Source organism: Musca autumnalis, unplaced genomic scaffold (assembly GCF_047663935.1).
Source record: "Musca autumnalis isolate F117 unplaced genomic scaffold, ASM4766393v1 scaffold_2, whole genome shotgun sequence".
NCBI lineage: Eukaryota > Metazoa > Arthropoda > Insecta > Diptera > Muscidae > Musca > Musca autumnalis.
In genome coordinates, this window is record NW_027411755.1 from 76,073,582 (window position 1) to 76,090,335 (window position 16,754).

The following is a 16,754-nucleotide window of genomic DNA, read 5'->3' on the forward strand; positions in this document are numbered from 1 at the left end:
TTTAAATTGCTTACTTAAACCATAGTAGCATCTGTTGGCCAATACAATTCTTCTTCTTATTTGACAACTGATGTTGTTTGTTGTGTTTATGGCAGTGCCGAGGTAGACGAAGTCTTTAACTACCTCAAAATTTTAGGTACCAACTTCCACAGTTGGTCCGAGCTCTATGGACGCTTTGCGCGTCGACACCATCAATTTGGTCTTTTCGGCGTTTACCGCCAGACCCACTTTCGCAGATTCTGCTTCCACCTTCCTTAAGGTATCTGTTACTTCCTCTACTGATCGTTCCATGATGTCTATGTCATCAGCATAAGCAAGTAACATGTTCCAATTGGTGTAAATTGTGCCATTTCCTTTGACATTTGCATCTCGTATTACCTTTTCCAGCAAAATGTTGAATAGGTCACACGAAAGGCTGTCTCCTTGTCTGAAACCTCTTTTGGTACAAAATTCTTCGGAGAGGTTCTTTCCAATTTTAACTGAGGACCTAGTATCAGTTAAAGTCATCTTACAAAGCCGGATGAGCTTTGCGGGGATACCAAATTCAGACATTGCATGGAATACCTTTGATCGGAGGGGACTGTCGAATGATGCTTTATAATCGACAAAAAGGTGATATGTGTCGAACTGCATCTCTTGGGTCTTCTCTAGGATATGCCGCAGGGTAAATATCTGGTCAATGGTGGACTTGCCTGGTCTAAAGCCACATTGGTATTGTCCAATTATTTCGTTGACCATTGGCTTTAGTCGTTCGCACAATATCCCTGACACTATCTTATAGGCAATAGGGAGAAGACTTATGCCCCTATAGTTGGAGCATACAGTCTTATCTCCTTTCTTGTGGACGGGACATAGGATGCTCAGGTTCCAATCGTCGGGTACGCGTTCTTCCTGCCAGATGGTGCAGAAAATGTCGCTTTACTTCAAATCGGATACTTTTTGTGTTTAATATTTTCTTCACCAAACCAAAAATAAAAAATATATGTAAAAAATGTTGACCACGACACGTCTGTACATTTTTACAACACATTGTGAATATTTCTTTCAAGAAAATGTAATTTTAGTTCAAATCAGATTATGTTTGTGTTTAATATTTTCTTCACCAAACCAAAAATTAAAATAAATATTTTTTTGCAAGGAGGGCACCTTCAAAAAAGTGAAGTGAACTTAAAAAACGCAAAAAATCCCAACTTTGTATATTATGTAGTTGATTCAGACACTTTTTCTGAAGATATTCCCGGTGGCAGAACTTCGGACAAAGTTGGATAATTTTGTAAAAGACTAATATATAAAGCTATAATTTTGTAAAAAAAAAATTAGGTTGTATCCTATATAAGGATTTTTCCGCTGAAACAAACATTTTGAAGAATAGTATATTTTAAAACAGAAAGTACATACCGCTACCATTCCACTGAATATCATATCTATGTATTTGTTTATTACCAAACTCTAACAAATTGCGTTTAAATTCTGTTCTAAGTTTTCATCTTTTTCAATATTTTTATACCCTCAGCATTATTACCATACCATTCCAGAAATATTGTTAATTTTTTGTTTTTTAATTACGACAGTACAATTTTTCGGAATCATTCAGCCAGAGGTAATGGCCCTAAAGATGTAGAAACACTGTCGGCTCCAACAAGAATGACTGATGAGAACGATATCTTACGAACTGAGCATCCAATTTGTTCCAAGAAGGTCTATATCGACAACACCTTCGATTACCTGACTCACGAAGATTCAAAAATTTTCACATAAATACAGTTTAAGGACGGTTTGGAAAACCTACCGAAGGTACTTCTTGTGTGGACATTTTCTGAATGTACATATTGAGACTACAAAAACCCTAGAGGGGTTTTGTGTACTTAGATCGGATTTAGATTTTATGGCCTCATCTAAACCGTGCTAAAATGAGCCTTTTTTCCAATGATCAGGTCTTTATCTCAGAAACTAATGAGTATTTTGGTTTGCAGTCTTCTGCAATATTTTCTCCCTAAAGTAGTAAAACTTATATGTCAAACAGACAAACTTGGAAAAAATTGATCTAGACCATCAAAATCGTTAAAATATAGAAAAGTTCACATAATTTCTGGAAATCTGCGGGTGTCTTCTTTCATAAAATATTCGGCAGAAGTTGTTTGCACGATTAGCTCAAAAATGTTGCACAGTGTAATTAATTGAATTAATCGAGCTAACATGTCCTAGGAAGTTTTGTATTAAAAAGTGATTTCTAGCGAAGCCCACACACCCAACCAATATGCTACAATCGTTTCGCTGGTGGTTTAATTCAGCTCATCAGGCTTATCGGATGTGAATGGATAGAAGACAGAAGCTGAGTTTGATACCTTCTTTTTATTCAAACATTATTGCAAATTTGCAGATATGAAGTATTTTTTTTTTTAAGCCTTTTTCTTACACGTCATCCAAGTGTCCTGTCTAGAATCGTTTCTCAATACATACACATTACATACACATGTACAAATCGAAGTTGTGTTGTTTACAGCGACATGAAAAAATCACTTGTTGTAAAAAAAGTGAATTTATTTGTGAACATATTCGTCCGATAATCGATCAAATTAAATCTTTGCACGTCGATAAAGGACCATTCTATAGCACTTCGAAAAACGGGTTTAATGAATTCAATCGTGATCGACACTCGCTAAAAAACGATGACGTCAAAACACGGTCGTTGTGTCAGAAAAAAATTAAGCCGTGAGTGAACGGATAATGCAAGATCGCCAAGTTATATACCGTGAGATAGAGGCATCCTTAGACATTTCTTCCACCAACTAACATTTGATATTGCATGAACACCTGGCCGTACAAATTGTAGATTTTATTAGTCTCATCCAGGAAACAAAGCTCACCGTCGTCAAGGATGAGAAGAGAGACTGGACTTCCTTTTACACCAATCTGACCAGAAAAAACCTATATCCCCTGAACGTAACTCTAGTGTCTCATACATGGAATATATGAGAGTAGCAGTAAAGTGTGGGGTTCAGATAATTTACCAATTACCGTTTCAAAGAAGTGTCCTTTTCCTCAGATCCTTGGATGGCTGAGAGAAATTACCGAGACATCATCACAGCAGCATCCGCACGCTATACGAGGTCTAATAAAAAATAATCGTTATTTTCAAATTTCATGAGTTATGTATGTTCGATTTTCGATTTTCGTTATTTTTTTTTTTTTTGGTACACATGCACTTTAAATGAAAGGACGTTATACCTGGGAATATTTGCAAATTCTGAAACTTCAACGTCCATAGATGAGAAAAATCAAAAAACCAAAAAATCGCTGAATTGCTTTTTACATAAATCGCGGACAAAAATGTGCCTCATCGAAATAACGGTTTGGCTGGTGCGCACGATAACTCTCGAACGGATCAACCGATTCAAACCAAATTTTGGGTATCGTAATATTTTGTCCAAACTTTGTTTAATTTAAAAGATGGACTATATCGGCCCACTCCTTCAGGTACCTCCTTACGACGGTACAATTTTTTTCTAGCGCAAGTCAATACTTTCAGAGATATTAGCCGAAAAACTCCTGATTGGTGCATCCAGTCATGTATCAGGTTGGAATATGGACTATGTCGGTCCACTCCTTCGGGTACCTCCCACACAAAATTGGGATAAAGTGATGTTTAAGAGCTACTCTCGCATCGCTTTGATTCTTTTTTCAGTAGGTTGTTCTAGCGTCCTGAGATAATGGCCCAAAAGCTCCAAAACCCTGCCGGCATATACTAAAATGACTATTGTGCAAAATAACCCTAAAATTTCTGCAAAAATTTCTTCCAAACTTAGTTTAACGTAATTTAATATTTCGAGTCATTTATGAAGAAGTTTGGTTACTAAAAATGTTTGGTATATATCAATGATTTGATATAGTCCCACATTACGGTGCCTACAGATTTTAAAGCAAACTCGTGATATAAATTCAATATATATCATATGGGGCATTATTATTGTGATTGGTTTTTTTGTGTGCTTTTTTTTGCACAGCTGACTGATACTTTCTTACTTGTTAAGAATTTTTTAGGTTTTCACGATTTTGCTGGAAACCGCAAACCATATCAAAATGGAACTAAATAAAATGTTGTAGTAAACCTAAAATATACATAAAAATGTGAACTTTTACCGCGATGTATTTAAAAATCCCTTCAGGATTTTTTCCCATCTATGAACATTGCTGTTTCAGAATCTGCAAAAAACTTTCCAGGTGTAAGCGGTTTTCATTCGAAGTTAGTTACGGCGCACCGTACATGACATTGTCTTACAAGGAGGTGATACTGTCAGTGCATTGTCCCAATTTGAACTTCTATATCTCAAAACCTACGAAAATATCATAAAGGACAATCTTGTAGAGAATTTTCATTGCTACAACATTTTCTTTAGTCTATTTTGATAGAGTTTGCGGTTTTCCAGTCGTGAAAACCTAAAAAACCATACAAATGTGAACTTTGACCGCGATTTGTTTTAAAAGCGCTCCTGCGATTTTTTTGGTTTTTTGATTTTTTTTTTCATCTATGAATATTGTAGTTTCAGAATCCGCAAAAACTTCCCAGGTGTAAGCTCCTTTTATTTAAAGTTGGTTCAAGAGCACCGTGCATGTCTTTTATATATGTAGGTGATATCAGCCATTTTGGATTGTCAGATTATTTCTGGCAAATGAAACGGTTAGGTCAAAGAAGAAGGTTTTGCTCACTGTTTTCTTCGACTGCAATGGCGTGATTCATAATGAATACTTGCCACAAGGTCGTACGATCAACGAAGCAATTCGTCAGAAACGCACAGAATTGTTAAAAAGGGATAAACTATACATATAACGCTAAACCTCAAACATCCATTCTTGTGCGTGAGTTTTTGGCGAAAAACAAAACGGTTATCATTCCTCAACCACCGTATTGACCGGAATTGGTCCCTTCCCAAAACTGAAGACACCGATGAAAAGAAATCGTTTTGCTACGATTGAGGAGTTAAAAAATCGAAACATAATGTTTCGGGGATTGGAAAATGTGCGTTATATCTGAAGGGGCTTACTTTGCAAGGGATAAGATAGTTATTAATGAATAAAATAACACTTATTTTTTATCAGACCTTGTATACCTATTGGTCGAATACCCGAAATTAGACCGAAATTTCCCAATAGAGGAGACGAGAGTGTATGTAAATGTTAGCCCTACACAATGGCAGACTAGTCATACCTGCCAGAATGTCGCCCTGAGGACTGCAACAAGTTGCCTCCTCATAACAACATTATTTACACATAGAAAGGTACCACCCGATTTTCAATATGTTGAAGGTTCCAGCCTCATTTCACACCAACATGGCTGAAATTGGATATTTAGTCTTCCAATGGGACCACAAAACGTTTGCTTAAAATTTGTCAGTACAGGTCCACGTTTTCATAATGCTCTCATAGAACGGTACCTCCCGTTTTTAGCATTTTAAAGATTTTAGCCTCCATCACACAGAAGTTACTGAAATTTGATATTTAGTATCCGTTGTCCATGTTTTCAGCTCTTTTAAAGTGTTTATCTACATTTTCATTCTGATGTAAATGTAACTTGGTATTTTGAAGACTCAATGCGTAGGATGTTTTCTACTAATCGAGAAAAGTATCAATATAAAGTGATTTTTCATCAGATAAGAAGCTTTAACGTGGAGGAACATCATAGTACTTTCATAAACGAAAGAAAACTAATTGGTCCTGTATACTTCAATACAGTTGGTGGTGGAAGGTATAGCAAGTTAGGCCCGGCCGAACTTAACACCGTTTTAACATGTTATCTTTGTATATTTATACCCTCCACTATAGTATGGAGGGTATATTAAGTTTGTTTTTCCGTTTGTAACGTATTGAACTAATCTTTTGCGGCCCTATGAAGTATATATATTCTTGATCAGGGTAAAATTCTGAGTCGATCTATGCGCATCCGCCCAAGTCCGTCAGTGTTAATCACTCTAGCATCCAAAGAATAATGCGATGAATGGAAATACACTTTTGTCTTTTGTTTGCAGTCAGGTCAAGCTCGAAGATGGTCTATATCGGTTCACGTTTTAGTATAGCGTCTTATAAGGGTTCAGATATTTTTACGTTCTTAGCCACATTTTCAGACCTAAGCCAAAAGTTGTGGACATAGGCGAATTAACTAACATTACCCAGCAAAATAAATTGGAAGTAGTGCAATGTGGACTAGTTCTGTCACCGCATGTTTTGATGCAGTTCAAACGGAGTCGTGAAAAAGGCACTCCAGTCCTCACAATTTAACAGCATCCGGATGCAGTCCAAACGGAGTCGTGAAAAAGGCACTCCGTTCGCTACATTTTATTAGCAGTTGTTAGAGATCCCTACATGTACATAAATCAGTTTGTACATCTCTACAGGCAGCGGTATACATTTTACAAAAAGAGATAAGCGTGTTAACATTTGTTAATACAAAGTAAATAATATTTAATCTGTGAACATTTTTCCGGTAACTCACGAGAAGAAAATTTCCGAATGGAGTGCTGTTGGAGTACATATCGAAAACTTAACTGGTGATGGGAAGACAACCCATTCAGCAGATGAAACAAAAACAGTTCAGCTTGGATTCAGTTCAGCTGCCAAAGGGTCAGTTAAAATGCAGTGCCAGAGGGTCAGTTTAAATGCAGTGCCAAAGGGTCAGTTAAAATGCAGTGCAATGGAGTGCCTCTTTCAGTAGTCACGCTCTTGTAAAAATCATGAGTGAAAATGCATAATTTGATGCACTTCCAGATCACTTGTACATATCATTTAACTGCCTGTTTGGAGGCAAACTTTTTGCTGGGTAGGTATTTGGCGTTCCCAGTTTTCATAAACTTAACACCAAGAAATCTAATTATTCCTTATTAGTTCCGAATATTTTATGGAGGAGGGCATAAAAAGTTCGGACCGGCCGAATTGTAAAAAAGGTGCTAAACCTTTTTTACATATTTTATATTAACACCAACACAGTTTTCACGTAAATTACTTGAAGATGAGATACCTTCGGAAACCTGCCCACAACAATGTTCGCAAAAATGCTGCGCAAGATAACTCTGGAAGGAAGTAACCGTTTTGATCCAAATTTAGAAATATGGAATATATCTGTGTCCAGACCTTCAGTTGTCTCCCACACAAAATTTCATTAAGACAGAACAGTTTTTTGGGGACAAGTCCATATTGAGATGTTGAGCAAATAGCTGAAAAGAACACAGTCAGAACCGATTAAAACCGAAGGGAAATGGGCAGGGTGGTCTCACTGCTGAAACCTGGCAAGGATGCCAGCAAAGGTGAATCATACAGGTCGATTTCACTTTTATCGGCAGTAGCACAGATACTTGAGGCGTTACTCCTCCCCAGCATCAGAACGCGTTATCCAGTTGCGGATCATCCGGTCACAAAACTTATTGAATAAAATTGTTGACTTAGATGAACGTTTTACAAAACCTCCATTTAAGGTATTTCCCGATTATAGGTATTTTTATTGTGTGACTACGATCGAATCCTCTTCTCCTCTAGCAAAAATTGTAGATATTAGTCAAAGTTTTCCTCTAATACCTCACCTTAAACAATCTATGTTGTTCGATTTGGTTAAATAAGAGTATAAACTAGTCTTTAAACGGAGGATTTATCTGGTATTTATAAAGCGATTACAGAGAATTTCGACAGCAATCTAATCACAGCAACCGACATATTATGCTGGATTTTTCAAAATATAAAAATGCCATTGAAAGATATTTTGGTCATAATTTAAAGTTTTTGCTATAACAGACACATCAGAACACAGCACAAAGTTAAAATTCAAACGTTTTTTGATATTTTTACCTTTCCAGGACTATTTTCCAAAGCACAACACAATCTTATGGAACAACTGAAGAAGAACCCAGCTTCAGCAGACTTGCCTGGGCTTTGATGATCAGTCAATCATCACCAAATATAAATATCTGTAGGTAAGTAGAGATATATATTAAGTAATCTATTAAATGTTGACTCATTTGTAATGCAGAGAAGTCATTACTTACTTACTTAGCTGGCCATTTACAGAACATTTGTTCCATAAGCCGAACTAAGAAAAGATCTCCAATTCTCTCTGTTTACTGCTTCGCTTTCTGGAATACCGCGGAAAATCACGCCAATTCTGCGTGCACCGCCATGTGGCACGTATTTTTAGCGGGTTCATCATCGCTCATTCTTATGATATGGCCTAGCCTACGCAATCGTTGCATCTCGATACGTTTATCTATACTGATTGTATAGCATATACAGCTCGTGGTTCATACGACGTCGATATTCACCGTCAACGCAGATTGGTCCATAGATCTTTCAAAGAATTTTGCTCTCAAACATTTTGCTCTGCTTGCGCAAGTACCCAGGCTTCGGAACGATACATCAGCACGGGTAGTATCAGTGTTTTGTAGAGCGTTATTTTTGTTTGACGAGATATTCCTAAACTGCTTACTCAGACCGAAGTAGCATCTGTTGGCGAATTCTTCTTCGTATTTCACAACTGATATTGTTGGTTGTGTTTACGGCGGTGTCGAGGTAGACAAAGTCCTTTACTACCTCAAACTTACAGGAACCAACGTCAACAGTTGGCCCGATCTCTATGGCTTGGAACACCTTTGAACGTATAGGGCTGTCGAGGGCTGCTTTATAATCGACGAAAAGATGAAAGGTGTCGATCTGTATTTCTTGGGTCTTTTCCAGGATTTGTATCATAGTAAATATCTGGTCAATGGTGGATTTATCCGGTCTAAAGCCACACTAATAGGGTCCAATAATTTCATTGACTATAGGCTTTAGTCTCTCACACAATATGCCAGATACTATCTTATATGCAAAAGGGAGCAGACTTATGCCCATGTAATTGGAGCACACAGTCTTATCTCCCTTCTTGTGGACTGGACATAGGATGCTCACGTTCCAATCGTCGGGTACGCGTTCTTCCTGCCAGATGATGCTAACTAGTTGATGCATACACCTTATCAGCGAGTCGCCTCAGGTTTTGATCAGCTCGGCTGGCAAGCCATCGGCTCCTGCTGCCTTATTATTCTTCAGCCGGTTTATTGCTGTCGTTACCTCATCGTGGCTGGGCGGTATACATTCAATACCATCTTCTGGGATTGAATCTGTGGTATCTTCGCCGTCATCGTTACTATCGGATACCAACAGTTTGGAAAAATTTTCTTTACATAACTTGAGCACACTATCTGTATCAGTTATGCGAATGTACCAAAGCCATCAGTTTGATGTTTTACTCTTTGGTAGAACTTTCGGACTTCATTCTGGCTCCTGTACATCTCGATTTTTTTACACTCCCGCCTTTCCATTTCTCTCTTTTTCCTGAGGAAAAGACGTTTCTCCTCTCTCCTTTTCTCCCGATAGCTCTCTCGGGCGCTACGCGTTGCTACTGATTGTAGAGTAGCCCTATACGCCGCATTTTTCTCTTCGGTAGCAGCACGACACTCCTGGTCATACCATGGATTCCTTGGTTGAGGTCTCTGGTATCCAAGTATGGATTTTGCGGCTGTTTGCATGGAGTGGACAATATTTTGCCGTTGTGCTGATATGTTATCGCGACGAGAAGTGCTTTCATTAAGCAATTGGGCTAATTGAGTGGAATATGCTGTGGCTATCTGTTGTGTTTGCAGCTTGCCGTGTTGTATCTGTTCGTGCTTTATTTGCAACGTTTAGACGGGTACGTAGTACGTACATTGCTGCAACACAGTAGTGATCCGAATCTATGTTTGCTGCTCGGAACAATTGTACATCCAACACGCTCGATGAATGTCTTCCATCTATCACAACATGATCAATTTGATTATTTGTTCTTTGATCTGGAGACAATATGGAGATGCTTAAATCTGGTACCGCTAACTACCATGTTTTTTTGCAGCTGCAAAGTATATCAGCCTCATACCATTGTCAGATGTTTCACTCTGGAGACTGAATTTCCCGACTGTAGCGCCAAAGATATTTTCCTTTCCAATTTTGGTATTAAAATCGCCTTGAATTATTTTAATGTCATTCACAGGGCAACGGTCATAAGTTTCTTCTAAGCGCTCTTTGGTCTGTTAAATAAAGCTGATGTTGAAGAATTTTGCTTTTAATCGAATTACAGCGAGTCTTTCATTCAATGGGGTGAAGCTGGAGGCTAGATGTTTTAATCTCCGACCAACTACAAATCCGCAATCAAACTCATGCTTTGTGTCATGGCAGCTATAATACAGTGGTGTTGTTGTGACGCCTTTCCAAATCCATCGTATTTCCTGTATGTAATGTCGGCCTTGTACTTTTCAAGTACATCTTCCAATGCGTAAACTGCACTTTTTCTATAAAGAGTGCGAACATTCCAGGTTCAGATTCGCAGATCATGGTCCTTAAAACGTTTGTAGGGTTCGTCAACTTTAGAGGGGTTTGTTTTTCTTTTCTTTCGTTTTTCATAGTAGGCTGATTTTTCTAGGGGAGGGTTACTAACCCGACGCCCAAACCCAAGTTTTTAAAGTTTTTAAATGAAAGAGGGACCAAGATACCGTTCCTTGGTATCTTCCATCCCGTACGTCACCCAGAGAAGTCATTACACCATCCAATAATAACGGTCCATATGTTTTGCTGGCAAATCCTTAAAATGTTTTTAATATAGTGTCCAAAATCCGAAATTAACAATTTATGTTTTAAACATTTCACATAAACACAACTTTTAAATGTTTCTATTTAAATGTCCAAGTATCCGAACGAAAAGAAACCCAAACAAAATTGCAAGCATTTAAATTCGTAACAAAACATCTTCTGAGTGACATTTTCTAAAATGCCAGCAACATCTCAATGCAAGGATAACAACATTACAGCGTGTAGTTGTGGTAATGGTACTCATCATACGCTCCAAATCCTTTTACTTTTGCTTTGCGTAGTCTACCCACTCTTCGTTCCTCTTTGTTCCTCTCTCTCTTCGTTTACTGGGCCCCAGTTGTTATTGAGGCTTGTAGTTGTTGTTGTTTTGACAATTGTTGTCAGTTTCCCCATTGTTGCATTTGGTTCATGCAGTTAGTAGTAGCTGTGTTGTTGATATTATTAATATTGTTGTTGTTGTAGATGACGTATTTGAAAAAGAAAAAATAACTACAACATGCGGACTTCAATGTTATTGTCATGACAACCCTTCTATGTAGTTTGCTACAGTGCGCTTGAATTATTATTTACTTGCTTTTTTTTTGTCCACAAATTCCACTATACGAAGCATTCTTTTGTAAAATGTTTACTATTACATGCATATTTGTTACAACAACAAATTTAAATTTAAACCGAGGAAAAAATATTTGCTTAGACGAAAATGCTTGGAAACGAAGACAGCATTTTATGATGATGGTGGCTGTTGTTGTTGTCTTCCTAGTCAGCGCATTCATGGTGAACATTTTTTTCAAAAAAGTATCATCTAATACAACTGCCATAAATGTACCAAACCCCACCAAAGACATGACACGATTCTCATCCTCAACCGCTTTCATTGTAGCATTCCTGAGCATTTTAGCGCTTCTTCTGCCTCATGATGGTTGGCAATGAACTAGTTTTTTTCCTTAAAACTGACTGACTGACAACATCAACAACACCATCAGCACCACTAAAGACGACAGCAACAATGAAGACGCCAACAACAACAGCCTTGCCATCGTCATCATCATCATCCTCAACGTGTCATGCAATTACAAAGTGCAACATTAGGTAATATGGCGACGAACAACCAACCAACAACACAAATAGAGAACAAAACCTCTTTTTTCTATGGAAAAGCAACACGACATAACAGCTGACACACCAAAGCACGTATAGAAAAGCAACAACTAAATTTTTGGCACTATTTCATCCACCTTACAAACAACAGAAAGAAAAACTGAACAACAAAAAATGTCAAAATTTTAAACATCAATAGAGAAGAATAAAAAGGAAGGAAGAACCTAAAATGGTCTTGAACTTTTACCGCCTGCCACACAGAGAGATAGATAAAAAAAGTTTGAGGATTTTTTTCTAGGCAAAAAACTATTTGCAAGAATCAAGAAAGTAAAACAAACTAAAAAAACGCGACAAAAATACTCTAAAATCAAAAAACTTTGAAAGTTTTGCTTCATAACAAACATCTTTCCGATACACACAGTGGTAAAGCAACTGACTTTCTTTATCAGAAATTTCAAAATGTAAGGTTGGCTAACGTGGGGATTAAAATATACCAAGCAACGTGTTGGTTTGGTAGAGTTCAGGACGTGAGGCAAGTTCCAATAACAGTGGCATAAGTCTCTTACGGCAGACAAAATTATATTGAGTGCTACCGGAAGCGTTCACACCAAAAAACAGACCACTATGAAAGAAGTAAAAAATCGTTAAGTACGGCCGGGTCCAACGTTTCTAAACTAACATGGAATAATTAGTTTTCATTCCTTTCCATAATTTTACGTGGAGATATTTTGTGACCACGGTACCTCAAAAGCCTAAATTAGATAAAAACAAGGAAAAAAGTATCAGTCGGCTTTGCCGACAGAGATATACCCTCAGCCTGTGTATATTGAAACAATTTTGTTCCCAAAATACGTATGTATTTAGGGGGTTTTAAAAATTTTGGGCGTTTGAACCGACAAAAATGTTGATTAGGATTAAATATGAAAAGTTTTGCGGAGGAGATACTAATGGATCGACATTGACCGTTATGGAAGTGGATCTCCAGCCACAACATATGGTGCCATAGGGGGTTTTTACACTCTTCCTAAAAAACTTTTACCATCGTAATTGAGGCAGCGAATGAAAGTTGCTTCAACAAAAATCAAAGTGATTCGATATTAGGTCTTAAAGTGAACTTATTCGAAATTTTGTGTGGGAGGTACCGGATGGAGTGGACAAATATAGTTCATATTTGAACCTGATCTATATCTGGTAGATATATTAGGATGTGTAAAGTATAGACCAATTCGTCCACTCCCTTCAAGAGTTACCGTACGAACAATTTTTCCGAACATTTTTGAACTTTTGTGGGGGAGGTACACGAAGGAGTGGACCGATATGGCTCATCTTCAAACTTAAACTATGTTTGGACAAAATATTACTAAGGCCATATTTTGGACCGAATCGGCAGATCCGTACGAGAGTTATTTTGCGCTCCAACCACCTCACACGGTGTCATAGGGGTTTTTTGCAACTTTCATGCTATTTTCTCAGGAAGTATGGACTTGCCCCTGATGAAACTTGTACTGCCGTATGGAGGGCAGTGAATACAAGCTGCTAAAACAAAAATCAAAGCGATTCGAGAGATGGCCCTAAACTGAACTTTTCCGAAATTTTGTGTGGGAGGTACCCGAAGGAGTGGACCTATTAAGACCATATTGAAACTTCATATTACTCTGGTAGAAAGTTTACGCTATACAAAGTATGGACCAAATCGGTCACTCCCTTCAAGAATTATCGTGCGCACAAACTTTCCGAACATGTTCGAACTTTTGTGGGGGAGGTACCGGAAGGAGTGGACCGATGTAGCTCATCTTCGAACTTAAACTAAGTTTGGGCAAAATATTACGAAAGCCAAATTTTGGACCGAATCGGCAGATCCGTTCGAGAGATATCTTACGCTCCAACCACCTAACACGGTGTCATAGGGGTTTTTTTGCAACTTTCAGGCTATTTTCTCAGGAAGTATGGACTTGCCCCCAATGAAACTTGTACCGTCGTATTGCGGGTAGTGAATACAAGTTTCTAAAGCAAAAATCAGAGCGATTCGAGAGATGGCCCTAAACTGAACTTTTCCGAAATTTTGTGTGGGAGGTACCTGAAGGAGTGGGCCGATTGAGTCTATATTGAAACATTATCTGAGTCTGGTACACATTTTACGATGGGCAAAGTATGGACCAAATCGGTTACTCCCTTCAAGAGTTATCGTGCGCACAAATTTCCCGAACATTTTCGAACTTTTGTGGGGGAGGTACCGGAAGGAGTGGGCCGATATAACCCATCTTCGAACTTGAACTAAGTTTGGGCAAAATATTACAAAAGCCAAAATTTGAACCGAATCGGGTCATCCGTTCGAGAGTTATCGTGCGCTCCAGCCAGCAGGACAGACAGACAGACAGACGGACGGACATGGCTAGATCGACTCCAAATTGTCTGAAACACATTTGGTCCAAACATACTTGGGGTCTAAAACCATTATTTCGATGAGGCACATTTTCATCGTATCAAAGTGTATATACCCTCCTTAGCCTAAAGGCTGAGGGTATAAAAACGTACCTAAAAATGTTTTAAATCGGGCGGCACCTATATATGGGACCTATATCATAGCATGGGCCTATGTTGACAACTTTCGGTGGAGAAGTTTTGTGACTGCAGAGAACATTATATAGCAAATTACAGCCAGTTCAGTTAAAAATTTTAGCAAAAGTCCCCCAAAATACCGAAAATCGGGAAGTACCGTTATATGGAGGCTATACATAAAGATGGAGCTGTGTTGAAAAATGTTGGTAAAGAAGTTTTTTGATACCTGTGAACCTCAAATGTCAAATTGCAGGTAGTTCAACAAATGTAGCTAAATGCTTCAAAACACCTGATTCGGTTAAAAATTGTAGCTAAAATCCGCAAAATACCAAAAATTGGGAAGTAACGTTATATGGGGGCTATACCAAAACATGGATCTATGTTTACAATTTTTTTGTGAAGAAGTTTCGTGACCACTAAAAACCTCAAGTGTCAAATTGCTAGTTCGGTTAAAAATTGGGTATACTGTTATATCCCCAAACCTATGTTTTGGTGCAGGAGTTTCGTGACCACTGAAAACCTCAAGTGTCAAATTCGCTTAAAATTTTAGCTAAATTTCTCAAAATACCGAAAATCGCAGGTTATAACTATATGGAGGCTATACCTAAACGTGAACCTATCTTGGCAATTTTTAGTGGAGAAATTTGTTGGCCATTGAGAACCTCAAAAGTCAAATTTCAGCTAATTTGGTCAAAAAATTTAGCTTAAATCCTCAAAATATCTGAAATCGGGTGGTATCGTTATATGGGGGCATAAAACTATCTACCAGAAATTTGTCGGTATAAATCTTCATATTGCCCCAATAGATTAGGTTTAGGATGTGCAGCTGCTGTGATGGCAGCTACTCCACTCCGAGAGCTCAACGTCCATTGTGATCATCCTGAATATATATGAAATTTGATGGTTGTAGATGTGTAGTTGATGATGGTTGTATGTTGAGTGTGTTATAGATGCGGTTATGGATGTGATTGCAGATATGGTTGAGGTTATTCATCATCACATAGATGATGTGATGGAGTTGTTATCGTGTTGATGATTAATGAATTTTGAGAGACTGTAGGTTGTAGACGTGATGATAATGCGATGGAGGTGTTGATAGGTGGTTGTGGATATGGTGATGGTTATAGACGGGATTTGATTGTGGGGACCACGCGATTTAAGATTTGTTGTTAATTGGAATTTTGTGTTCTCAGAAGAAAAACTTACTTGCGAAAAACTGTCCATATACATACCAGCAAAATTTATTTGAAGTTGTTCTATGTGAAGCTTTTTGAAGTCGTGAAAAATGCACTTCATTTATTGCATTTTAGAAGAAATAGCGTAAAGATCCATACAAGAAAGCCAGTTTATCGATCCCTACAAACAGCGACTTTATTTCTACTGAGGTCAAAAAATTTGTATATACATTTCTAACACTTTGGGCTATACCAAAACGAGGACCTATCTCCACCATTTTTGGTGCACACATTTTTTGACATTTTGAAACTCCAAGTGCCACATTGGAGCCAATTTGGACGGAAAATGTAGCTAAAATTCCCAAAATACCTTAACTCGAGATGTGCCGTTATATAGGGAATATATCAAAACGTGAACCAATTTTGACAATATTTAGTGGAGAAATTCCTTGGCCATTGGGAACCTCACGAGGAAAATATTTTCCTGTTTTTATACCCTCCACCATAATATGGAGGGTATAATTAAATTTGTCATTCCGTTTGTAACACATCGAAATATTCACACATCGAAATACACCTTAATGCAGAAATTGGTGAAAATAGATCCACGTTCGAATATATAGATTGCATTCAAAGTTCGGACCGAACATAACGCCATTTTTTCTTTAAAGTACATTCCAGATATCACACACCAACTTCAGTCCCATTAAAAAGTTGTATGTTATTGTAAGAAAATAATATTCTTTTGTGTCATACCCAAATAATATTCTTTTATGTCATACCCAAACTTTTCTGTTTTACCAGAAGTGATAGAGTCCGTGAAATCCAACTAAAAATTCAGAAGATTACATTAAGAAAAAAATAAAAAAAAAAAATTATAAGGAGTAGGTTGATACAAACTACGACTCATAGACTCCGAATCCAACTCGTAGTACTGTTTGAGTACCTTTAAAATAGGTTAAGTCGAAAAACTACATCTGATACCTGAATGGTTGTTTTCCAGCTTATTTCTGTCTTAATTGACGAGTAGATGTTTATGGACTCGATGACATTAAAAAAACTTTCCAAGGACTATGTCCAAGGACTAATCACTTCTGTCGGCATAGCGGAGGCAAACTTATGAAAAATCATAACTTTTTTTCTGGAAAACAAATAAACAAGTATCAGTCAAGTTTGGCGACAGAGATATACCCCTCAGCCTGTGTCAGTTGAGACTTTAATCTGTACACAGATCGAACACGGGCAACATAACCAAAATCTTTTTCCTAAAAATTGTGTTTTCGTGGT

The 16,754-nt window shown here is 37.7% G+C and overlaps 1 protein-coding gene across 1 annotated transcript in view; it reads left to right on the top strand.

Moving 5' to 3' along the window:
* The window catches only part of LOC141394116 (lipase 3), a 266,183-nt gene that overhangs the window by 145,884 nt on the left and 103,545 nt on the right, over positions 1 to 16,754 (top strand). The window contains exon 2 of the mRNA XM_073968021.1: positions 7,839 to 7,955. The gene's annotated coding sequence lies outside the window, so the exon portion shown is untranslated. The remainder of the gene's footprint in view (positions 1 to 7,838; positions 7,956 to 16,754) is intronic.